Source organism: Carassius carassius, chromosome 23 (genome assembly GCF_963082965.1).
Source record: "Carassius carassius chromosome 23, fCarCar2.1, whole genome shotgun sequence".
NCBI classification, from domain to species: Eukaryota; Metazoa; Chordata; class Actinopteri; order Cypriniformes; family Cyprinidae; genus Carassius; species Carassius carassius.
Window position 1 is genome coordinate 16,605,453 of NC_081777.1, and position 26,035 is coordinate 16,631,487.

Sequence of the window (26,035 nt, forward strand, 5' to 3'; positions counted from 1 at the left end):
CCAGTGGGGGCATTGCTCTAATGTGGCTTGTCATCCAGGAGTTAACCGTACTAAATTCTTAGTCAAGTAGTGATTCTGGTGGCCACTTATGGTTCACGACATTCACAGTTTTGGCTTGCTCGGTTTTTGCCACTGGTAAGACTTCCAATCGACCCCCTGATGGGTTACTTCAACCGCTGCCGGTTCCTTCGAGACCCTGGTCCCACATCGCACTAGATTTTATTACCCTCCGTTCACGCCTTCATCCAGAGGTGTCACCACACTTGGACTAGAGCCCGCGAGACTCTACTCCAAGTGGGGGCGCGCACCAAGGCTAAAGCCGATCGCCACCGGTCTAGGCCTCCCGTATACGCCGTAGGTCAAAAAGTGTAGCTTTCTACTAAGAACATTCTTCTCCGTTCCCTCTCTAATATGTTGGCTCCCAAATTTATTGGCCTGTTCACTGTCACCAAGATCACTAGTCCGGTGGCAGTCCGCCTCAAACTTCCTCCAGCGTACAGGAGAATTCATCCCGCCTTTCATTCTCCTATTAATCCGCCTAAGTCCTGTCTTTCGTCTCTTGTTTGTCAGATCGTTGTTTGAGGTCCTCCGTGGTTCATGTCTGTTCGTCCTCCAGTTCTACTGCTTCGTACTCACCTGTCTGTGCTGCCGTCGAGGTTCCTGCGTCACCCACCAGCATCTCCTCATCATTCCTCATCTTTAATAAACATTCTATACTTGCATTTGCCTCCTGTCCTCCATCGTAACGTCACAGTATTATTTTAGAAAGGCTGAGGCTATATGAAGATTTCTGAGACATTGAAAGTTCCTAGAGACACAGTTCTCAACCTTTTTCATTAGCTTAAAATGTGTTGTACCAGAAAACCTTTGAGGGTGTTGAAGAAAAAGCACAATATCATAAAATGTTTAATCAGAGCAACTGAGAAAAACCTGCAATGTACAGCCAAAGACTTGCAAGATGACCCGATGAAAGGAGGAAAACCATTTCAATGCAGTGTGTAAGAAAAACACTAGACAAGTATGGCCTTTATGTTGAGACATCTTGATGAATACCACTCTTGTTCAGGAAAAACAAAAGGCAGACTTGAACTTGATCAAATTAATTTGTGTAGACCTGTGGAGCTTTGGAGGAATTTTTTATGGAGTGATGTGACCAAACTGTAACTTTTTGGACCCATGGATCAGCAGTATGTATAAGGTAAAACTCATAAGCAAAAGAACACCATCTCCATTGTCAAATGTGGATGTGGATCAGTCCTGTTATATGTTTGCTTAACTGTAGCAGGAAGTAGAAATCATGACTGTCTGAAGGACATCATGGATTCTTTGAAGTATCAGGCCATTTTGACAAGAAATATGATGCCTTTGGTGCAAAGACTGAAGCTGATGATCAATGGACTTTCCTGCAGGACAGTCATCCCAAAGTACCTATCCAAATCTACTTCTGCTTGGTTCAGGGATCTGTCATAGAATGTGACCTGTTCAGTCTCCAGGCTTAATTCTCATTGAAAATATCTGGTTGAATTTGAAGAAAGCAGTGGCAATGTGAAAACCAAAGATTATCAGTGATCTGGAAGCTTTTTCAGGCGACGAATGGGCCAAGACTGTAGTAGAAAGGTGACAGAAGCTTCTAAACACTTACAGACAGCGTTTATTGATGATTTTAAAGAATAAAAGATTCTGCACAGAGGAGGTTGAATAATTTTGAACATGAATGTTTAGAGCCAATTTGAATTTAAAATGAGCCTGATGAAATTTCCATTCTAGACAGCATTCTAGAATTCAAGATAAGTCATTTTTGAGCCTGTTTTCCCTGAAAATAAATTAAATGTATACAGTAAAAACAAATGAGTTGATTCAGCATAAAATAATTTGTAACCTGGCTGCCTTATGATGTTGTGTTAGGTAAAGAGCGCATTGTATGCACAAGTTCTTTAAACCCTGTATTAATGTTTGGGGTGACAAAAATCATGTCTGAACAACTTTGTATTTCAACTTTAATCTTTTTTTTTTTTTTTTTTTTGTCTATACCAAAAAATAAAAATAAAAGAGCCGTAAAACATTAATCCAAGTTGAGACAACATGACATTAGTGAGACCAACAAACTTTTATTGCTATCTTGAGTGGTATAAACGTGAAACAAATAAAATAAAAATAATAATAATAATTTGTTTGCATCTACACATCTTGTTGAATTATCCTACCTTATCTTCATCCTATTTGAAATGTCATGTTTATTCCAAGAGCTGAACTATGTAACTTAAGTTTGTTATCAGTACTACATTACAGGGGTCAAATAATGAGATTTCAAGTTTTCCTTTCTCTTTGGAGTGTTACAATCTCTTTGTGCATAAAGAAGATCTGTAAAGTTGCAAAGACTAAAGTCTCAAATCCAAAGAGATATTCTTTATCAAAGTTAAGAGTCAACCATGCCCTCCTAAAATGGCTCGTTCTAACACGCCCCCACGTCTACATCACGATGTGGGAAGATTTGCATAACGCCGCCCAAATGTTCATGCAAAGAAAGAATGCATACCTTTAATTCTCGCTGTTGTCACGGCCACCATGTTGTGCCACGCTTTGTTTCATTGTGAAAGTGAAGCTACTTTGTTTTGCCTTCCAAAAGTGGACACAACTTGAAATCAGTGGATAAGTTGTATTTACAAAACTGTTCTGGAACAGTTCAAACCAAATGTGTGCAATACATTTTATGGAGGATGAGGACTGTTTCTTTTGAGAGTAGCCTACAACGTGATGTTTTATTAACAAATTTCAGGAGGAGCACTCACATTGATTATCTCAATGTGGCCAATTCACTATCAATAACTGCACCATCCATCCAACCACCTGGAGAGAGAACCACGCGCGAAAGAAACTACGAGAAAATTAACGCAGCCAATTCACCATCAGTAATCACATCATCTATCCAACCACCACGAGAGTGAACCACTATAAATAATCATAGCAGCCTTACCTTCATTCTCTCTAGTCTTTCAGCATCCCTCCACCACCCGACTCCTCTCCGTCTGAGGATTTGCCACTGATGATTCAAACTCAAGTTTTGAGCAGTGTATAGTAGCACTTGTTGTTTGTCGTTTCTCCGATCACAAATGCAGACATGGTATTATGTTTATGCAGCGTGACACACAACACAATGCTTAATAAGACAGTGGAAGTCATTATAATACGTATTTATGTCCCCACTGGATGCAACAAATGCCTCGTTTGTAATGGGGTTTTATTGTTTTTGTATTGTCGTACCGTGACACGCATCATCACAGTATGGTGATGGGCGTAATAATTCCATCACTTGAGGCATTCGTCCAATTACAACACACTGGATAGCTGGCCAATCAGAGCACACCTTGCTTTTCAGACCGATGAGCTTTGTAAAAAGTTTTTTTTTTTTTAACCTTTTTTTTTTTTTTTTTTTTACCTTAAACCACATAAACACATTTCATTACACCAAATACACAAAATTATGATATTTTTAGCCACATCATATGACCCCTTATGATTATTTATTACAATTATTTATGGACATATAAGAACATTCAGAATGCTATTTTTTTCAGTTACATTTATCAAGGTGTAGCTGAACATTGTCAAACTTCATTAATATGTTTCTTCAAAACATTTATCTTAAAAACTGTATGCAAAATAGTACACATATAAAATCTTAACCTTCAGGTGCTAAGGTTCACAATTTATATTTTCCCAATTTCTGTCATTAAAAAAGGCATCAACAAAACATATCAAGAGATAAAAATCAAAATAGAAACATTTCAAGTGAATATCACTTGATATCAAATGTCAAGCATCTAGTATGTTAATATCTCAAAATAAAATGAAAATAAGATCTGTCAAAATAAACAGAAAATGTAAGGGTTTATGTTAAGTACATTAAAAAAAGTCCCATCAAACTGCCAAAAGCAGTTAGTAGATCACTAGTGGTGTAACAATATATTGTGCTACAATATACTACAAAAATGCAACAATATGTATTATGGATGTGGACCATTGCATAATTCCATGTTTACCATCTTTGATGTGCTTAAGACATAAAGCGTCACAATGTATCTTCAGAAAACCACTAGATTACTTTTTGAAGTGTGGACTTTCAATTGAGGGACAGAAATATGCATTTGAAATTGTAACGAATATAACCTTCCTAATCATCGGGAAGAAGGAGGCGGGAACCGGCGGACAATCAAATGATATTTTAATGATCAAAATAAAGACAAAACAGCACAACAGCCCCTCGCGGACGACTGTTGCGCACAAATAAAAAGCAAACACAAAATAAAGTCCAGGCCTGGTCCTCTCTCGTCCTTCACTGTCGTCGCTCCTGTTTTATATCCTTCCATCTCCTCCGTGGGACTCAAGACCAGTGGGTCGAACAGGTGTCGTTCATCTCCAATCACTCCACCGGCCTAAATTGTGTTTAGAATTGATATTTTTGGTTGAACTATGCCTATTAATCACACTGTAAATTCACACAATCGCATTTCACAAAAATGCACAAAACATTTTAATGCAAATATATAAAACACCTGTCCGCAGATGTTTGCCTGACGTATTGTAATATTGTGTTTTTATCATAAAATCATGTAAAATTACTGTTGCAGTGCTGTAAAACTATTAACTCTGACTAATACAAAAATAGCATTGTACAGTGAAAGAATCACAAGATTTACTAGTAATTATCTACTTTAAAGGGGTCAACAGATTTTCCACAAGTTGATATGATTCTTTAGGGCATCTGAAAATAAAAAAATCAATAACATCGTTTGCTTAAAATTTCTCAATGGTAGTGTAAAAAACATTTTTTTTTTACCCTGTCAAAAACAGCTTTTCTCAGAGCAAGCCCTTTTGTAGCATTTTCCTTTAAATGTTAATGAGCTCTGCTGGCTCTGCCCCTCTCTTCAGAGCTGCTCTCAGAGAGACTGTTTACTTTAGCTGCACTTATAGTGAAACTTGCTAATTAGCACATTATTAGGCAAGGTGATTGGCAAAGATTCATTTAAAGACCTTAAAGAGAGATATACTAACTTTTTTCTGTTGGTGAAGCTAAACCCCGAATGATTCGCACGAATATAGACGTATTTAGATAGATCGGTGACATATTCCATTCAGAAACAAATGTAATCCACTGCGTCTTCGACGGCTCCGATGTCCATACTTTACTGTAAGCTACAGGAAGGTTTTGGATGCCATATGTTCCCTTTCAAGGGAACTTCGAACTGCGTCCTCTGAGGGGACACTATGGGGAACACCTCGTCGTGACCCGTGTCTGAAGCATACTTTGAAAAACGCCAACGTGTTGACCGGCGACAGCCTCTGACGTCACTACCAGCGCGACTATAAATACGCGCCCGTAGGACCCGTCACTATCTTCTTCGTCTTCAGTTGACTGTTTTGTTTGAAGCGTGCATCTGAGAAACGACCAAAACGGTAAGAGCGATCTATTACTGTTTTCATCATGGCTTCCACTAGCAAGGCGTTTAGACAGTGTGTGCATCCGTGTCAGCGTTATCTGACACCCGATGACACACACACTCTTTGCGTCTCTTGTTTGGACGAAGAGCACGCGCGCGATGTCCTTGAGGGGGCGGTCTGCGTGCACTGCGAGCGTTTCTCTCTGAGAAAGCTCCACTCTCGTTTGTCTCTCTTTTCGAGGAAAGAGGGACAGCCATCTGGATCCCGCGGCTCAGGTCCCGCCGTTGCCGAGGCAAGGAGGAGAATGAGCTCGTGGGGATCACAAATGGATCTCGCTGAGGAGTGTAGAGAGGGACCTTCCCTTTCACACTCTCCGGCGGCGAACGAGAGCGAACTTCGGGAGGCAGTTGTGGTATCATTAACCCATTCTGACACTGAAGTTAGTGCTCTGCTGGGTTCTACCCAGGAAGAGCAGGAGATGTCTGAGAGTGGTGAAGAAGCTGAGGCTGAGCCTTCTCAATCCTCCTGTCCCGCGTATGAGGAGCTGTTAGAGGTTATGGATCGCGCCACGGCAAAATTAGATTTGCCATGGAAGCGTGCCAGTAAGGTGGCGCCACGAGGTCGCCTTGCTGAGCGGTACTTGTCTGACCATAGCCCTCCAGCCCAGGTGAGCCTTCCATTCTTGTCTGACTTACATGCAGAAGTCGAAAAGGAATGGAAGAGGCCGTTTTCCTCTCGCATCCACCGGTTTCAGCATACGAGCTATGCTAATATCGAGGGCTTGCATGAGAACGGCTATGAGAGGATGCCCCCTTTAGAAGAGAGGCTTGCTATCTCTCTGTGGGGCAAACGTCCTCTCTTAAATCTCCCGCTTTGCCATCTAAGCCCCTCCAAGATACATCCCGCTTAAATGGCAGGTCATACGCGGCAGCTGGTCAGGCTGTGGCTTCACTGCACACGATGGCGGTGCTCCAGGCCTACCAGGCTGACCTGCTGAAGGACCTGGATACAGGTGAGGGCCTTTCACCTGACCAGGTAGCCGAGCTGCGCCGCACCACAGACCTCTCTCTCCGAGCTACCAAGCAGGCCGCCTCCGCCATGGGGAGGTCTATGGCGCCATGGTGGTGACGGAGAGACATCTGTGGGTGAACCTGGCTGACGTCGGGAAGGAAGAAAGGGGGTTTCTTCTCGATGCTCCGGTCTCGCCTTCTGAGCTTTTTGGTACCTCCGTCGAGATGGTGGTCGGGAAGTTCAGGGAGGCAAGGGTGCGCTCAGCGGCCTTTAAATCCTTCATTCCACGAAGGTCCAGGTCCGAGCCCGAGCAACTCAAGGGTCCTGGCCCATCTCGATCTGAGGGTCGTAGAGGGGCGCAGAAGGCTAGTGTTGCGGCTCGCGCTCCTCCCCCGCCTAAGGGCAGGGGCAAGAGGAACCGCGGGTCACGGAGCGGTAAGCAGGGTCTAAGGGACGTGATTCGGACGAGGCAGCGTCCTCGCCCGGGTCAGAGCGGTAGGATGACCTAGTAGCTCCGGATGTTTTTAACCTCTGTTTTTAACCTCTGTTTTTTGTCCTCCCCTGCCTAATTCCCCTGTAGCCACCAGCTTTCCACCTGATCGAGGTTAGGTGGACGGTCTGCTGGTGGTTATATGTCTACTAACAATCTCTGTGAGTTTCCTTTACAGTAGCTAGGTGGCCAAGGAATTGGCACAGCACTGCAGGGAATTCCATAGATGTCCGGCCAGGTCACCCTGAGGGGCCGCCTGGCCGCTTGGCGCATCCGGGGAGGTGGTGGTTACGGCAAGAAGCTCTCTATTTACTGCCTCAGGTGATGCTCCCCTCGCCTAGAAAAGAGGGTTGGAGCTCACCGCTCCCGTGCGATCCAGCGCCTCTGCGATGCTTGGGAACCTCTCTGTACACACGCTTGCCTGTGTACTTTCTCAAAGCCACATAGTGGTCAGTGTGCACGTTAACGCTTTGCGCACTGTCTGAAATCCACGTAAAGTGGTAAGTGTGCACGCAAGACTCTGCGCACTTTCTAAAATCCTGTATGGTAAGGGTTACGCGCTCCCTCGTTCCCTTTCTTGGGATGATTCGCCCCCCGTGTTCCTTGGGCTTCATCCAACCAGTGTGTATTTGTTATGCACCTCAAGCATCGCTTCCCTCAACATGAGGGGCTGGGTGGACTCCCACATATTGTGGTTATCAGGTGGTAGGCTTCATCAGGCCTCCCTGATGGTGAGCTCCCACATACGGTGGTTGCCAGATAGTAGGCCTCACCAGGCCTCCCTGGAGATTTGGCTCCCACATACTGTGCGTCTCCACTAAATAGCATATTGTGGTCCTTTCAGATAGTAGGCTTCACCAGGTCTCTCTGAAGGTGAGCTCCCACGTTCTGTGGTTGCCAGGTAGTAGGCCTCACCAGGCCTCCCTGGAGATTTAGCTCCCACATACTATGCGTTTCCACGGGCGAGCATATTGTGGTTTTTTCAGATAGTAGGCTTCATCAGGTCTCTCTGAAGATGAGCTCCCACTTACTGTGGTTGCCAGGTAGTAGGCCTCACCAGGCCTCCCTGGAGATTTAGCTCCCACATACTGTGCGTCTCCTCTCTATAGCATATTGTGGTTTTCAGATAGTAGGCTTCACCAGGTCTCTCTGAAGGTGAGCTCCCACGTTCGGTGGTCGCCAGGTAGTAGGCCTCACCAGGCCTCCCTGGAGATTTAGCTCCCACATACTGTGCGTCTCCTCTATATAGCATATTGTGGTTTTAAGATAGTAGGCTTCACCAGGTCTCTCTGAAGGTGAGCTCCCACGTTCGGTGGTCGCCAGGTAGTAGGCCTCACCAGGCCTCCCTGGAGATTTAGCTCCCACATACTATGCGTTTCCACGGAATAGCATGTTGTGGCTTTTTCAAATAGTAGGCTTCACCAGGTCTCTCTGAAGACGAGCTCCCACATACTGTGGTTGCCAGGTAGTAGGCCTCACCAGGCCTCCCTGGAGATTTAGCTCCCACAGGCTATGCGTTTCCACGGAATAGCATATTGTGGCTTTTTCAGGTAGTAGGCTTCACCAGATCTCTCTGAAGACGAGCTCCCACATACTGTGGTTGCCAGGTAGTAGGCCTCACCAGGCCTCCCTGGAGATTTAGCTCCCACATACTATGCGTTTCTACTGAATAGCACATTGTGGTTTTCAGATAGTAGGCTTCATCAGGTCTCTATGAAGACGAGCTCCCACATACTGTGGTTGCCAGGTAGTAGGCCTCACCAGGCCTCCCTGGAGATTTAGCTCCCACATATTGTGCGTTCCACTAAATAGCACATTGTGGTTTTCAGATAGTAGGCTTCATCAGGTCTCTCTGAAGACGAGCTCCCACATACTGTGGTTGCCAGGTAGTAGGCCTCACCAGGCCTCCCTGGAGATTTAGCTCCCACATACTGTGCGCTTCCTAAAAAACGAGCTCCCGCTATTTGTGGTTGTCAGGTAGTAGGCCTCACCAGGCCTCCCTGGAGTCGAGTTCCATATTGCTTTCAGTTTCCACTGAAGTGGTTATCTGGTAACAGATAGTAGGCCTCTCTAGGCCTCTCTGTAGGTGAACTCCCACATATTGTGGTTATCAGGTAGCAGGCTTCACAGGCCTCTCTGAATGTGAGCTCCCACATACTGTGGTTGTCAGGTAACCTTTCAGTACACACACTTGCCTGTGTACTTTCTCAAATCCACATGGTGGTCAGTGTGCACATTAACGCTTTGTGCACTGTCTGAAATCCACGTAAAGTGGTAAGTGTGCACGCAAGTCTCTGCGCACTTTCTGAAATCCACGTAAAGTGGTAAGTGTGCACGCAAGACTCTGCGCACTTTCTAAAATACTGTATGGTAAGGGTTACGCGCTCCGCTTCGTTCCCTTTCTTGGGATGATTCGCCCCGGTGTTCCTTGGGCTTCATCCAACCGGTGTGTACTTATTGTACACCCCAAGCCCCCTCAACTTGGGGGGGCTGTGTGGGCAATTCTCGGGTAGTTCAGCAGCGCTCCCCTTTTCTGAAAGGGTCACCTATGATGCTGCTCGGAGCTCGGAGTCTTCCTCTCTTGGGAGACTGATTCCCGGTTCTTCAGAGCACTCCAGTACCACATACTGTTTGAGACGCTCTGTGAGAGCAGGCATCCTGCTGAGGCAGGGGCTGAGGCCTCCAATTGCTCTGCTCCCAGCCATTATTCTACTAGCTGCTCTGACAGAGTTCCACGAGAACCCCTCCTTAGAACAGTATTTGTAAATCCATGTTATGGTAAGTGTGCACGGGAGTCTTTGCGCACTTTCTGAAATCCACATTGTGGTAAGTTCGCACGCTAGTCTCTGCGTTCTTTCTAAAATCCCTAGATGGTAAGGGCTTCGCGCTGCTGCTTCGTGCCCTTTCTTGAGTTGGTTTAAGCCCCATTCATCTTGGGCACCACTCCACCTAGGTATCCTCGGATACCTATCTAGAACAGGGCGCCGCTACTAGAGTGCTGTGGGGACAGCCCTTTCGGCAGGTTTTGCGAAAGCTAGCAGTAGCCCCTGTGTGACAGGCAAAGACTTGGTAGAGGAAAGTGCCAGGCTCTTAGCCGTATCCCTTTAACCCTCTGGAGTCTAAGGGTATTTTTGGGGCCTGGAGAAGTTTTGTCATGCCCTGACATTTGTACTTTTTTCAGTTTCTTATAAATATCTGAATGGGTAAAGTCTAATCTCACTGTAAACAGCACAAACTGGCTTATAATAATATGTAAAATGCATGTATGTACATGATTGTGTTTTTGAGAAAAAAAAATTTATGCGTGGTTAGTGAAAAACTAAAAATGTTAAAACACTTGAAAAAGGCAAAAAAAAACACATAGAGAACATTGGTTCCCGGGACTTTTGAGAACTGGAGCTTGTAGCCTAGAATTTTTTTTTCTAAATTATGTGAAAATCATCTTGTTTACTCACTTACAGAAAACAATATATTGATTTACATTTTCTAAGACACTTTTTGTTGGTAAAAGTCATATGCGAGTAGGCGTCAACTATCATGAATATCATTGTGATTTACACCTGAGAAGACAAAGGGCCGCATAATGAGCTGCATAATGAGCCATTCAATCATCTGTGCCACTGAGAGGAAGGAGTTACAAGAAAGAATGTGAGAACAAAATAAATCTATATAATTTTATGTTTGTAGTTTATTTAGAATATATTTAATTATCCCACAACATACTTTAATATCCACTTGGGGGAGCAGATAAACAGTTTATCAGGAACAATCAAAGCTGACTTTCAAACAAATTTTTTGGCATCAATACTCCAGTCACACAATCCTTCAGAAATCCTTTTAACAATCTTATTTTCTACAAAAAAACATTTATTGTTGTTATTATTATCATTATTATTATTATTATTATTAATGTTGAAAAGAGCTGAGTTTTTTTTTTAGGTTTTTTAGGGGGAATAAAATGAAAGAACAGCATTGTTTTTACATTTGTTAGCCTACAGTTATTTATTTGTTACATTTATATTATTTACATCAAGCTTTTGAATGGTATAGTATTGTATATTGTTATTGAAACTTCATAATGTTTCACTTGATTATATATTTAGTCAGGAATTTTAGTTTGGAAAAAGTCTTTGGAAACAGTCTAACTAGTAAAATGTTTACACGTTATGTGAAAACTAGTACACGTATATAAATAAATAAAAAGAGACTTACTCATGTTTATGATCTCTGCTGAATAAAGTGCTTCATTCTTTTTTCTGAGGAAATCCATTTCTCAAATCCTCAACCACATGACATCTTTTTGGGGTGAATTATGTCTTATTCCTCTCATCGCGAAGCAAACAGTAAAATAAAGAACAGTCTGGCTGCTTTTTCCTCTGTTATGGGCGTATTCAAGCCGCGCGCTTCAGTTTGAATCTGAATAGCGCGTTCAGCGCGGGGGCGTGGTCACATTAGATATAATGAAGGGAGACATGAAAAACAGACATCGCATGGTTTTCATATGGATTACTTTATCACAGAATATCGGTTTTCGGCGGCACTTGTTTAGTTTAAAAGTAGACATGTCAAGCTTTCTATAGATATCTCTCTCATGTATTTTCGTTGAGTATTCACTGAGTGAATTTTAAAACAGAACTTTTAAAACAGTTCATTTTAATGACGTGTTTGTAAATAAAGATCAGCGCAGACAAAGGCTGCAGACAGCACACCTTGTTTGTTATCTTTATTTTATAAGTGCACAAAGTTTTGTTGTTGTTATGTCTGTATCCAAAAAAATGTAGACCCTTCACAGATTCGATTGATGTATTGCTCTTATCTGTACGATTAAAACTGAAAGTGTAATTTAAGTTCTTTTCGGGGTTATCAGGAGAAAATGACTCAATTTTCGGGCCAGGGCCCTACAGGATAAGTTGGGTATGTAGCTTAGGCCTTTGGCCGTAAGGGATAATATCATAAGGCAGCCGTCAGACCGTCCCAGGGGCGACTCCCGGTGAAGAGAAAAGCGGTAGAGTTGGTACTTAGTGTTTGCCATGATTCTGGTCTGCACTCCCCTCAGCATGGCGGCGTGGGTATACTGTTCCCCATAGTGTCCCCTCAGAGGACGCAGTTCGAAGTTCCCTTGAAAGGGAACATCTCAGGTTACGAATGTAACCATGGTTCCCTGAGAGGGAACGAGACACTGCGTCCTCTAGTTCCCTGCCATGCTTCGGACGCAAGCTTCACGAAGAAGATAGTGACGGGTCCTACGGGCGCGTATTTATAGTCGCGCTGGTAGTGACGTCAGAGGCTGTCGCCGGCCAACACGTTGGCGTTTTTCAAAGTATGCTTCAGACACGGGTCACGACGAGGTGTTCCCCATAGTGTCCCCTCAGAGGACGCAGTGTCTCGTTCCCTCTCAGGGAACCATGGTTACATTCGTAACCTGAGACGTTTTTCATGTGAACTATCCTTTTAAATTGTTTATGTGATATAAACAAAACTGTAAACAAAACATCTCAAATTGCAACCCACACATGATCACTGCATTGAGAACTTCTTTTCAATTTTACATCGTCTTCTATGGGATTTCTTCAGAAACACCTTTTCCACACGCTTACTTATCAGCTGTGGATTTGATGGCTCATTAGCGTGTGAAAATGTCATGGATCTGTCTAGTGACAGAGTGCTTTCTCAGTGAATGTGACAGATCTGCTGATGCGGCTAACTGCAGGCTCATACTTCAAGTGCTGAAACACAAAAATAGGTCGGTCTGCACCATAGTCCTCTCTTTCAACTGTCTTCAATAGCCTAATGAGTTGATGTCCTTAAGCTATACAATGTCACTCACATAGGCTTTCCAACTGTCATACTTTGGTGAGCCTTCAGCTCTGCTCCCAATATAAATTAAGACTGAGATAACTGCACTGTACGCTCAAACATGATGGCAGGCTATATTTACAGTACTGTGCTTTCATGAGTGTCTTGCAAAAAGAAAAATCAAATAAGCATTTATTCATTACTTATTTCGAGGCATTTTGAATACGATGAAGCTTATGCAACCACTGTATAAAGTGAAAAAGATTTTATGAATTGTAGAAATGTGTGATTCCCCCATTTACAAATATTGTGGCATCAAAGAAAAAACTAAATTCAGACCCATTCAAAAGGATAATGGAAAATGCAAATATATATATATATATATATATATATATATATATATATATATATATATATATATATATATATATATATATATATATATATATATTTAAGGGTTAGTTCACCCAAGAATTAAAATTCATCCATCTTCTACTCACCCTCGAAGCATCCTAGGTGTACAGTGTAAGTGACTTTTCTCTTTCAGAATATTCCAATCGAAGTTATTTTCAATGGGGGTAAGCGGGTGTTTGTTGTCAACTGTTCAGAAGACATGAAATTAAGTGCACACATCTGTAATAAAACATACCTCACATGGCTCCGGGGGCTGAATAAAAGCCCCCTGTAGCGAATCATGCCTTTTTGTAAGATAAATATCCAGATTTCAAACGTAATAAACACTTTTTTCCCTCACTTCTACTGACTGGAAACGGAAAGATTTGCGGGTGGAAGATGGAAGACGTATGCGTTGCACACATGCGTGCCTCTGGGAAATGCAAGAGCAAAGGAAACAAAGTTTCATTACTTTAGTAAAAGAAAAACAGTCTCCTCTTGGCTTATTTTGAAATTCTCTGTTTTTCTTTACAAATCCTCATTTTATGCTTTCTAATTCGTGACCAGCGTTTAGTTTTTTTTCTCTCTCCACTCTCGTCACTAACCACGCAGCGCTGACAACATCCACCTGCACGTCTTTCAGTTCACCACAGTGTTTAATACGTTTGAAATCTGGATAATTATCTTACAAAAATGCATGGATTCGCAACAGGGGGCCTTAATCACCCCCCGGAGCCGTGTGAGGGACGTTTTATTACAGATGCATGCACTTTATTTCAGGTCTTCTGAACAGTTGACAACAAACATCCACTAGCTCCCATTGAAAGGCTTGGAAGAGCAAGGACAATATTTAATATAACTTTGATTGGATTATTCTGAAAGTCACATACACCTAAGATACTTCGAGGGTGAGTAGAAGATTGACGAATTTTCATTCTCAGGTGAGCTAACTCTTTAAAATAATTTTACAATTGATTTGATCTTCAAAAAAATCTAAGTGCCCCTATTCCGAATATTGCCTTTTTAATTGAGTGTGTTATGTAGCTGTATGTGAACGTAAACGATCTGCAAACCCAAAAGTGCAAGATAAATAAAGTTACTGTCTCCGAAAAGAAAAAATCGACTCATCAGTAATTTGAATTCCACTTCCATGTTTGCTACATGTCATGGGGTAACACATTTGCATAATGTCTGCCTTTAATTTATGTTGGCTGGCCACAAACAACTTGACCTGACCTCACTGTAGCTTGCTTGTGTGGTTAACATCATGTCGAGAAGTCGCTGTGCCCTACGCTGTGAAATTAAATTAGTTTTGTTTTCACTTCCAAAGGAGCAGGGTGAATTTTTTCTCTCTCTCTCACTGTACCACAGCAGTACAGTCCCAGTCTTTTTTGTGTTCCCATCATTTTACTGACTCTAATCTCAGGGAGCTCAACGTGGGATTCACAAAATGCTTGCTCTTGAAAGATGGCTCTGCTTATTTGGACTAGCTGGCTCCACTGAATCCCAACATGTAAGTATGATAAATAATATATGTTACAATTTTCTATCGAGCATTCAAAATTCGAAACTATGGCAATGGGCTTATCATTTGAGGTTGAAGAACGAAACGACTAATAAAAATTTTTTATCGACTAAGCCTCTTCAGCTTATGGTAAGTCAACCATTAGGGGGCAGCCCTAATTAACACATTCTGCAAATATGGTTTTTTTTTTCTTCAGATATAACACGAGATTCATAAAACACTTGCTCTCAAAAAAAATGGATGGTAACATCCCTGAATGGCTGAGTATGACGAACCCTCTTGCTTTTATATATATATATATATATATATATATATATATATATATATATATATATATATATATATATATATATATATATCATAAACCATTAAACTGACACATTGGTTGCCAAAAATGGTTTCAAATACAATAAATAAAAATAAAATAGCTTTTGCAATAATTCACAAAGAACCTTTAAAAAAGGCAATAAACTAATTTTACCCACCCTTGTAAAGAGCTGAAACAGGGTTAATAAAATGACATTTGTCATTACTTATCATTACTTATTTTTAAGAGTTTCAAGCCTTAATTTGGCCATTTTTATGGAAAGTGCCTATTAGTGTTTCAGCTGCCCTGTCTCTGATAAGACTGCAGACAACACTGTATTTAGGTCATCTTACTCAGCTAATCAAAAGCAAGCAGCCATTTAACCTTTTGCGCCAGGCTTATGGTGGTTTCTAAACAAACAGGGCTTCGGTTTTTAATTTTGAATAACCTATCTCTGCCTTTACCTCCAATGTAATTTCAGCCACAAATATGGGATTAGCCTTGCAAGGTCACTTTGTTTGGTTTGATAATTGTAAATCTTGTTGTAATATTACTCACATCAGATTCAAATATTCCCCTCTGCTCATAGCAGAGGTGAAAAAAGACCTGATTCTTTTCAGTTTTAACATGAATTCATAGGTTAATGTTTCTACATCAAGTTTCATTCACTATTCTGAGTATGAAAGTACTGAACTTGGCATGCAACCAAGTTTGAATTGTCAAATGAGGGCTAATGGGACTAATATAGCAGCATTTTATCCCCCCACACAAGTTAGCTTTTCCCACATGCCCTGAGAAGATAAAGACTTGGCAGTGGATGCTAGCGGCCAAATGAATACAGGAGCTGGGGGAAATAGTGATGCTAATGAAAGCATTTTGGGCAAAATGGCATAAAGCCTCCTTATCGCCACTGAGAAAAATAATGTGTTAGTGTGACTTTGCCCTCAGCGAGCAGGCTCTTTTGCTTTCTCTCCTGCAGATCAAAGTGTATGATCCAGGAGACAAGCAGCTCTGCTGAATACAGAGCGCTTGCTGGAGAGGGGCAAAGGGCAGCAGCAAAATAAAACAGAAGAAGAGATTACTCAGAGCCCAGATAAATGAAGAGTCCTATGCGACCGCAAACAAGAAATGATTTGGAGTACAAATGCAATGGCTTTGTTTGTCCTGGTTCATTCTGCTTGTTTTGAAATGTGATGTGATGAAGGGAGATGGTTACTGAAGAAGCTTCCTGCGCCAGACCAAGTAAAAGGGTTACAATGAGCTAAAACATGGATTTCTAACTTTTATTCAGGCATATAAGAACATCCCGTATTCGGATCTCTCTTGGCGAGACCAATACATTTTGAGTGTAAAACAAATGAGCCAATGCTTATTTGCATGCATCCAGCTGCTGCTGATCGCAGCGCAGGTATAACTAGGCTGCAGGAGCAAAGCAACTCCGGTTTTCGCTGAGGAGCCGAGCCGGTGTCCTGGCCGCTCAGTGGTGATACAGCAGCTGTGGCTACTGGAAATGACATCTCTGTTCCCTCCTCCAGGTAATGAGGGTCACATACCTAACCGAGACATTCCCTTTCAGTCGGTCACTCTTGGACACACCCTGTGCCTGATAAGCCAGGGTGATGGCATCTACTATCCAGTGGGCCTTCCTCTGCTTAGAGAAGGCATCCCCTCCGCCGGCCTCTGTAACAGACCAGGAGCTAATCTGAGGTCCTGAAGCTTTGTGTCTGGTCTACGTAACATCTCAAGGCTCTGACAGGACAAGCAAAGCTAGGGCTGGGTCTTCGTTCTCAGGGGGCAGCACTTGTAGACTCACCACCTGATCCCTGAAGGGAGTACTGGGATCCTCAGAATTACCTGGGAGTTAGTAAGCCCAAACCTTAGGCATGATTGGTTGACTAAAAATGCTTGCAGGTCCCTTACCCTCTCGATGGAGGCCACTGCAAGCAGGAGCAGAGTATTCAGTGATATAAACTTTAGCTCAACTGACTGCAAAGGCTCAAATGGAACCTCTCTCTAGTGCTTAAGAGGGTGTAGATGGGGGCCAGGGACGATTTAACCTTCTTGCGCCCCTAAGAAAACACCTACCAACTTACCTTCCACACGCTTTTGGTTAGCAGCAATCGCAGCGACATAGACTTTAAGGGTAGAAGGAGACAGCTTCGGGACTTGACCATGGAGCCAGTGTTGAAGCAGTCCCATATGAAACAGCCCCAGCAGCGTGACTATTGTTGCAGCTGCCATATGTTCCAGGAGCCTCTGAAACTGTTTCAGTGCGACCCACCCTCAGCAGCAAGCAGGCTGGGGTGCTGCAGCTGGCAGAAGGCAGCAGACATGTTGGATAGCCTCAGTCTGCTCCTGTGCAGCCGAGAACTGCTGGGCCATGTTCTTGACTGCATCGCCGAAGATGCAGGTCTGAGACACAGGGACCTTGAGAAACCGAACTTGGCATTGAGGGGAAGTCGTGGTAGTGGTTAGATAGCTTGACTCCCAACCCTAAGGTTGTGGGTTTAAGTCTTGGGCCGGCAATCCCATGACTTAGGTGCCCTTGAGCAAGGCACTGAAACCCCAACTGCTGCCCAGGCGCCACAATATAAATGGCTGCCCACTGCTCCGGGTGTGTGTTCACTGCTGTGTGTGTGGACTTTGGATGTGTTAAATGCAGAGCACAAATTCTGAGTATGGGACACCATACTTGGCTGTATGTCAAGTCACTTTCACGTCACTTTCATCCCTCATGTCGACCAGAAACAGCCAGAGGTGACACTCCTGGACCACAAATGTGGACATCACATGACCCAGAAAACTCATGGTGACCTTCATTGCTCGGAATATGAGATCAGCTGCAGTTCAAAGCTCCTTTAGAACTTCTGGATTGTGACCACCCTTGTGCAAGTACCTCATTGCTGTTATCCTGAAGAACCTGCAGTAACACTATAGCCCAAGGTGGAGGCAGCTTCTTTACAGACCGCATAAGCATCGCTGGACAAAGCAGACAATACCTACAGTTGCCGTCCACAATCTGGTAAGCTTCCCATGCACCTTACTGCCAGAATCCTGAGAACCAGGGCGCTGAGAACCAGTGCAAACTACCTCGAGAAACCAGTCATCCAACCTCGAGGGCTCCACTTGAGCCCTACCCTCTCTATGGCCTAGGAAATCATAGCCATAATTTCTGGTTCTGACTCAGGCATTGCTTCTGCCCAGAGACCAGCAGCACACCCGAATCTTCCTCTCCAGAAAGCTCTGGCTCAACCTCCGATGCAGCGATCGACATCCGGTCGTTGGAGCGCCAAAGATACTGCTGGTATGCTCCTTGTAGAGGGCTTGGCACATTTCATTGGCAGCTCAACTGGTTGCAGAGTAGAGACCTGCATTTCAGCCCAGGGCTAGGGCCTGTTTTAGGCTTCTCTTTATTTTTCTATTTTAGACATTCGTCAATTAGTGATGAAAAAAATGCCACGCTGGTGGAAACAACACGAAACACGTGCTATCGCGGATGTCAAGTATGGCTCAGCGGTGTTTAGTGTCCAGCAGTAGCAGAAGCGTGCGTCAGAGCAGCTGAATAGTTCTGCGTTCAAATGGATGCAATAAGCTTAAGCTTGCCACAAAGCACCAGAAAAATTAATTACCATAAATATTACGGGGGAAATATTATACAATATATAAATTATTTACTAAAAAACTAGTGTTTTCGGAGTCACTGTCGCAAGGATGAAGTTGCCGATCCTGACTCATCATCTCCTCATTAGACACGCCTTTAGAGAGAAGTGCATCTTTACGGATTGTGAATGTAACTGAATAATTTTTGTTTTCCAATTGTTTTATTTAATTAATTAGTATTTTAAAGCTTTCTATAGATATATTTATCATGTCTTTGAGGGATGTAGTCATTGAGTTTCGAGACTGCAGAAAGCACATCATGTTTGTTTTCTTTATTTTATAAAAGCACAACATTTTTTTTGATATTGTGACTGCACACAAATAAAAGTAGACCCTTTGCAGTTACGAATGATTACTCATACCTTTATGAGCAAAAATGATTTGAAAGTGATTTCGCCTTGCACCTCCATGTCCTGCACAAACTATTGGATGTAGCACACATTTATCTAGGTTTAAACATTTTTATATGCTTGAACTGTTTTATATCTATAGATTTTATCATCATGATGAAAATTGCTAAATTGATCAAACAAACAGTAGTATCACTGTCTGCCGCTGGCCGCTTGGTCGTTACTTTGAAAAAAAAATAATAAAAAAATTACATTTATTATTTGAAGTAGTCCACGCCTGCCTGCAGCCAGGACAAGAACCAGATCGAGGCAGAGGCAACTGAGCTCCACCCCTTTCGAGGTAAGAGAGCTTGGCCCGCAACTTCGCGATTGTCATTATCCTACAATGAGAACATGACTCATCCACGAACGCCACCTCAACATGCTTTATGCCCAGACATGTGAGGCAGCGATTGTGACCATCACCCGATGCCAGGTAACGACCACATTCAGAAACACATGGGTGATACGTTGTCTATAGCAAGACGCAACGTCGCCTTTACAAAGACATAATGTTTAGTTTGCCAGACATAAAGTTGTCTTTAAAAGACATGAATGCTCTTTTAGGGGGAAAGCTCTTTTAGCGTGCTGAAGCACACAGGGGAGATGGCGGCCTGCAACACAAACAAGGGGTAGAACAGTCTATATGTGCAAACCACTCTACGTGGTAAACCACCTCCACTGAAGCGCCATACAGCCAAAACAAAGAGCTCCAAAGAGCACACTGAACTCGTTCAGTCTTCTTCTCTCAGGCCCCGTCCACATGGAGACGCATATCACTGTATACGCATACATTTTGTATCGTATAGGCTTTTTGTCCACACGAATCTGGCATTTTGGGAGAGTGAAAACCATATTTTTTTAAACCAGGTTCCAGAGTGGATCAGTTTGAAAATGCCGCCTTTGCATTTTCACATGGACAACGAATAAATATGACCAGCATCATGTTGTTAGTTTCCTCTATGGAGGACATTTTCTAACACACAAGTTTTTTATAATGCAATTAAAGTGTATGTTATCTACAATAACCCAGTGTTAACTGGTACATTGTTACAGTTTACAATATACATATTTTAATTCAGATATATATTCAAATTCGAGATTAACTTAAGAAATATAATTTGACTAAGACTGCCAGTCAAAATAGTGAACTAATAATTAAATAACAATGCAATAATTATTTTATATATAATTTTATATAATGTAATAATATTTACATTTTTTATTTAATAAATTAAATTGCAATGATGGAGAAGAATCAGGTAATGCAGAATTCTGATTTGTTTACAACCATAAAACAATTGAATCACCAATCTGGTTTCCAAGCTCACAAAGACGTCACGCAGCTGCTGCGTAAAATTGTCACCACCAACATTGGCAGGAGTGGAAGATTGTTTGGCAATGTATGGCTTTACAAATTCTTTGTTCCACCCTCCTTCTGACATATCAAAAATGCTAGATGGTTGATGAAAAACACACACAAAAAAGTACTTATGTTAATTTACCTGTTATTTTACACTTCTAAATGCAGAAATGAAGAAAACAAAAAAATGGAAAACAGTCAAATATGCGCAAAGTGTAAAGTCCAACTTGTACGTAATGTGAAGTGAAAGTTCAGTTACTTAGTTCAGTTCCATGTACAGACACCGCCACCAAAACATCAACAATGAAGTTTCTTTATCTGATGATTAAAGAAGCATTGTGATTCTTGCGTTGAACCCCAGCAATTGGCTGCTACAGATTTGGTACACCCAGGTCACGGCACCAATTTTATGTACTGTAGCATGTCTGGACCGGTCACCCTCACACATACAGAGACCACACGACCACATGTTTATGAGATTCAGCACTTTATTTTGCTCAATCTGTAATAAGAGGAAATAAGTAGTGGTTCAACAGACGACAGAGGAACAAATTTTGTGAAGTTCATTAATCTATTCTTATTATGAAACACATAGAATTTATAACAGTATAAACAGCATATAAATTAATAATAATAATAATAATAATAATAATAATACAATATAGGAAATTAAGGAAAGCAAATTAAATTAAGTCAATGAATTATTCATACCGGTTACATATACACAGTATATAGTGTATAGTTTGTTTTCATTCGAATGACAAAAAAGATATATGCCCAAATTGAAATGTACGTCTTATATTGATTCTATGCCATATATGCTCCTTTGCAGCATAATACTGGTGCTACATACCATACTTGTATTACACAGAGGGACCTAAGAGCCAGTTTAATGTGGGCCATGAATTATAGGATAATTTAGCATCCTTCACTGATCTTTGAGGATAATCAGCATTCTCAGCATCAGTATAATTGATCAAGCATCCATTTAGTATTGCAGAAGCATGCTAGCTGAAACAGAAGTTTTATACTGCAGCCAACTGAACTGTGAAAGGTAGGTTTTCATGCACATATGGGGTGATGCAACTCCAGAACACTCTGGTCAGTGGAGAAACATTCAGGCAGATGGGCTGAGGGTGAGGTAGTGGTCATAAAGACACTAGAAAGTTTGCCTTTGCTTCACTTCTAAAGGACAAAAGAATCTGCTCATCTTTTGACGCAGAAATAATGTTTATGGCTTGAGAACTTGTTTGCCTGGAGAGAAGCACAGGACACAGATTCATATAAAAAGTATTGCAAAACCTGCTCTCACTATAAAGCAAAATATTGGATATGATCAAATTCTGATGCACCAGTAGCAACATGATCAAGTAATGTAAAATGTCATGCATACTGCAGACAGATATGAAGATTTATTTTACATTGGTGGTATGAAAATAAATTATGATAAATTTCATAGATTTCAATTTCTTTTTAGCTTTAAAGGGTTAGTGCATATGAAAATATCTTTCACTGTAATGCGAGGGCATGCAGGTACATATGAGCCATTGACCTCCAGTCCTCTGGGCCAGTAAACTCTGTCCTCACGTCCTTTATGCTATCTCTTGAGGGGCATAATAGATAGAGGGGAAAATATCTCACCATAAAACAGCATCTCTTCTAATGCTGAGCTACATCCTCATTGTTTTGTACAGTATGTGGAGATTAACCATCTTCATGGTTGATATGCAGAGCTGAGTATAGTTTTCATGGAGTCTGGATTATGTAATCAGATTCCCAAAATTACGTACTTGTAATAAGATTGTAACATTTTAAAATACTTGTAATAAGATCACTTTTTTATTTATTTATTGCATGTTTACATATTATTCACACAATACCAATAAATTATTCATAATTTATTGATTCTTTCTAATTTCTCTTTTAATATTTTTTAAATGTTCCTTTCTTAAATTGCCTAACACTTATGTACAGTACATCCAGAAAGTCACCTAAAATCACCTAAAATATGTAATGTAATATGGAATCATTAATGGACTACAATTTACAAGTAACCTGCCCAGAGGGTAAAGGGATGTTGTGCTTACTTTTTATAACTTATCTGGTAGTAGGATTTTTAACAAACAAACAAAGCTTGTAAACAAAGTTTGATAGATTTGCTTACACAACAGAAATGCATGAAGAATATGCAGGGGAACAGAGCAACAATTGAAACATTCTGGACCAAAACCTCCTGATTAAGCAGATATGGCAAAGTATCAGGGGCTTAAAGGAGAGAAAAGACAATGGATTCTAAATATCATATACATCCTTTCTTTATGCAACTCACTGAGGTTGATCCACGAGCCAGCCTTTCATAAAGCATAAGATCTGCTTTATGTCTCTGACCTCTGTTTGCTTCAAGTCATCAGGTAAGCTCAAAGATTTCTTACAGCTGCACTGTAGTATATGGATTATTTTAAAGTTGGCATCCAAGAAGAATCTACACAGATCTACTACAAAGACTTATTTTAACACTATCATGACACATTCTTGGTTATTTAAAAGCTACCTTGATTTGAGATATGTTTTATTAGAACTGAATTCACACATTTATCAAAGCATATTGGTCGGCACAGACTACTTAACAGTAAACAAAACCAATTGTTTGTATTCTGTCAATCATCTTTGTGTTGCCAGTCATCTTTCATAAAACAAAATATTCAATGTTGCATGACGGTGAAAAGAGATGTCTAGCTTTTATATCTTAAAACTGGGGAAGTTAATATGACAAAACAACTCCATCGCCTTTTATGCCTCGCATCCAGGGAGTTTTCAAGACCTGTTTTATAACAACACTTTGTTTAATCTGGAGGAAAGGCAGATGGTGCCTCTCAATTAATATTTAATCAACACATTAACATTCACTGGTATCGGTTTTCTGAAGAAATTAAGATTGCGACTACATCCTTGTCTGCAGCAGTGAGACAAGAACATTATATTGTTTAACCTTCATGTCAGCTTTAACTTCTCTCGATTTTGTAACTAATAAGAGCAAATGGAATACATTCAACCATATGTGTGTACTGTCTCTGATCTTTATATGAAGAGTATGATTTTGCATGTATTAACGTAAGTCAGTAATGGAAGCTTTATCTGTTTATTTGGAAAGATTTGGTCATCCTTTCATCTTCTTTCAACACAAATAAAGACATAATGTCACATGCATCTACACACTTTATAAACTAAATGAATCATTATAAAGATAATATTGATAAATCTTGGTTTAATTAAGCCTGATAACCACAGATATTGTAGATAGTTAGGTCATACATTTTATTGGAACCGTCCTATACAGGTACCAAATATATACTGAATATGTTCATTGACAAAAAATACAATCCCACATAATCTGACGGTTTTTTGAAATCTATGTTTAATCTCTGTTTGAAAAAGGTTAGAATCTGTTATTTTTTTCAGATCTTTGCAGACAGATGGTGGCTTGTCCGTTAGCTTTAATCTCTTGCAGCAGAGTTGCAGATTGGGATGACAAATGTTTAATACTGTGAAATCCAAAGGTTTTAGCTGTACTTTAGCGACGTTGCACATATGGTTAAACATCTGGGGTGAGTGGTGAGAAAAACAAATGAACACTGTGTTCAGTTTGAAGTCAGACTACATATTCAAACAGTGAGGTACTGTAAATGACCCCAGTTATGACATTGCATAGTATGTAAATCACTCTCTTTCAGAAACTGGCCTAATATATAGTGAAATGCAGAAGTGATATGCTGGAAATATTTTTTTTTTAGATGCTATTTGAAAGTGACATTGTATCATAAGAAGTAGCAGCACAATTTTTTTCATCCTAAACATACAGCATGCAGATGCATAATTGTGCAAATGATAAAAAAAAAAATACATTCTAGTGTTTTATTTTCAGCCATTTTAACAGGTTATAAAAAGAAATGTGAAAACTAAAACAAATAACTAATTTGGACTACAAAGCATATTTTTCCGGGATTTGTGATATCACAAATATTGATGAATGGGACGAGACCTGGTTGAGCTGCACTAGAGAAGGCAACCAGTGTTATCACTATGTCGGAGACATGCTAGCTTTCCCAAGGCAGACAAACTTATAGTTGTTACCATCATCCAGGTTTAAATCGCGCTCAAATTAATTTGATTTCGATGCAATATTTACTTTGACGCTCGCAGCAGGTAGCTATACATTTCCTGACCAGGCGCCAAGTGGTGCCAATCACAACACACACTGGCCCAGCTAACCGATCACAGCACATTTCATATTTCAGAAGGTGGGTCTTGATTTAATAGAGTAACAATTCAAGCTGTTCATACCAGACTGGGGAGAAAGGTGTTGTAATAATGTGTTCGAACAAATGAGAGCCTGTTCTTTTACACCCCCAAACAAATTTGCATAATAGGACCCCTTTAAGATGACTGCAAAATAACAAAGCTTATGCTTTGTGTTGGATTTCAATATTACCATGATAAGTTTAGGAATGACTCACTGTAGTGTGTGAAAAGATCAGATTTATTTTCATGTTGTCAACACTTTAGAATACTGTTTCTTACTTACTGCATAACTAATAAGGAATTATTGAATAACTAACTAACGTACTCGGTTACTAAACGTAACCTTGGTTCTCTCTAGAAGAGCGAACGAGTACTGCGTCTTAGCTAAGACGCTACGGGAAAAGTCTCTTTTCACGAAATACTGAAGCAAAAAATTATCTTTAATTTTGTATTTTTATAAAGCGCATTTGCAGCAGTACACAGCCATAGGCAAGACGGCTCGTTCACTCATTGGCTTGTTCTGCGGCAACTGCACAGCCTATCGAGCGCAGGCTGATGCAACATCAGACCAATAAGGGCGCGAAGCGCCCTTCTTGCCACTTCCCGCCGAAACGGGTGTGGCCCAATCTATAAAAGGAGCTCGAAAAGGCTGACTCACCTGATTTATTTCATCGCCGAAGCGAAGCAGAGTGAATCGTACGCACGGCAGAGAACGCAGTACTCGTTCGCTCTTCTAGAGAGAACCGAGGTTAAGTTTAATAACCGAGTACATTCTCTTACGAGAGCTCTCTCGTACTGCGTCTAAGCTAAGACGCTACGGGAACCCAAAGTAAAACGCCGTGCGCGCAGGGATCACACCAATAAACCTGAAGCAACGCCCAGGATTTACAGTGCACAGTCACCTGAGGGACTCACAGAGAGTCCAGGACAGAAAGGGGGAAAGCCCTCCATCCCATATCTAGCAGCATCCGTAGATGCGGCAATATGACCTCACACAGCCGACGCAAGGCCTGACCAATGTGGCAATGCGGGTCTTACGCAATACTGCCCATATAACAGTCGGCAGCGCATAGCGCTTGTGAACTCAGAATTCCCCTCAGGGCCCTGATTCGACTATACCGACAGCAGCCTTGCTTGCAAGGCGGGAACCTCCAGGTTATAGAACCTGATAAATGTAGACGGCGAGGCCCAACCTGCCACCATACATATATCCTGCAAGGAGATCCCAGTAGACCACGCCCACGACGAGGCGACGCCTCTTGTGGAGTGTGCTCTGACGCCCAACGGGCACTGAAGGCCCCTGGAAGCGTAAGCTAACGCTATGGCGTCAACTATCCATCTGGATAGAGTCTGTCTCGAAACA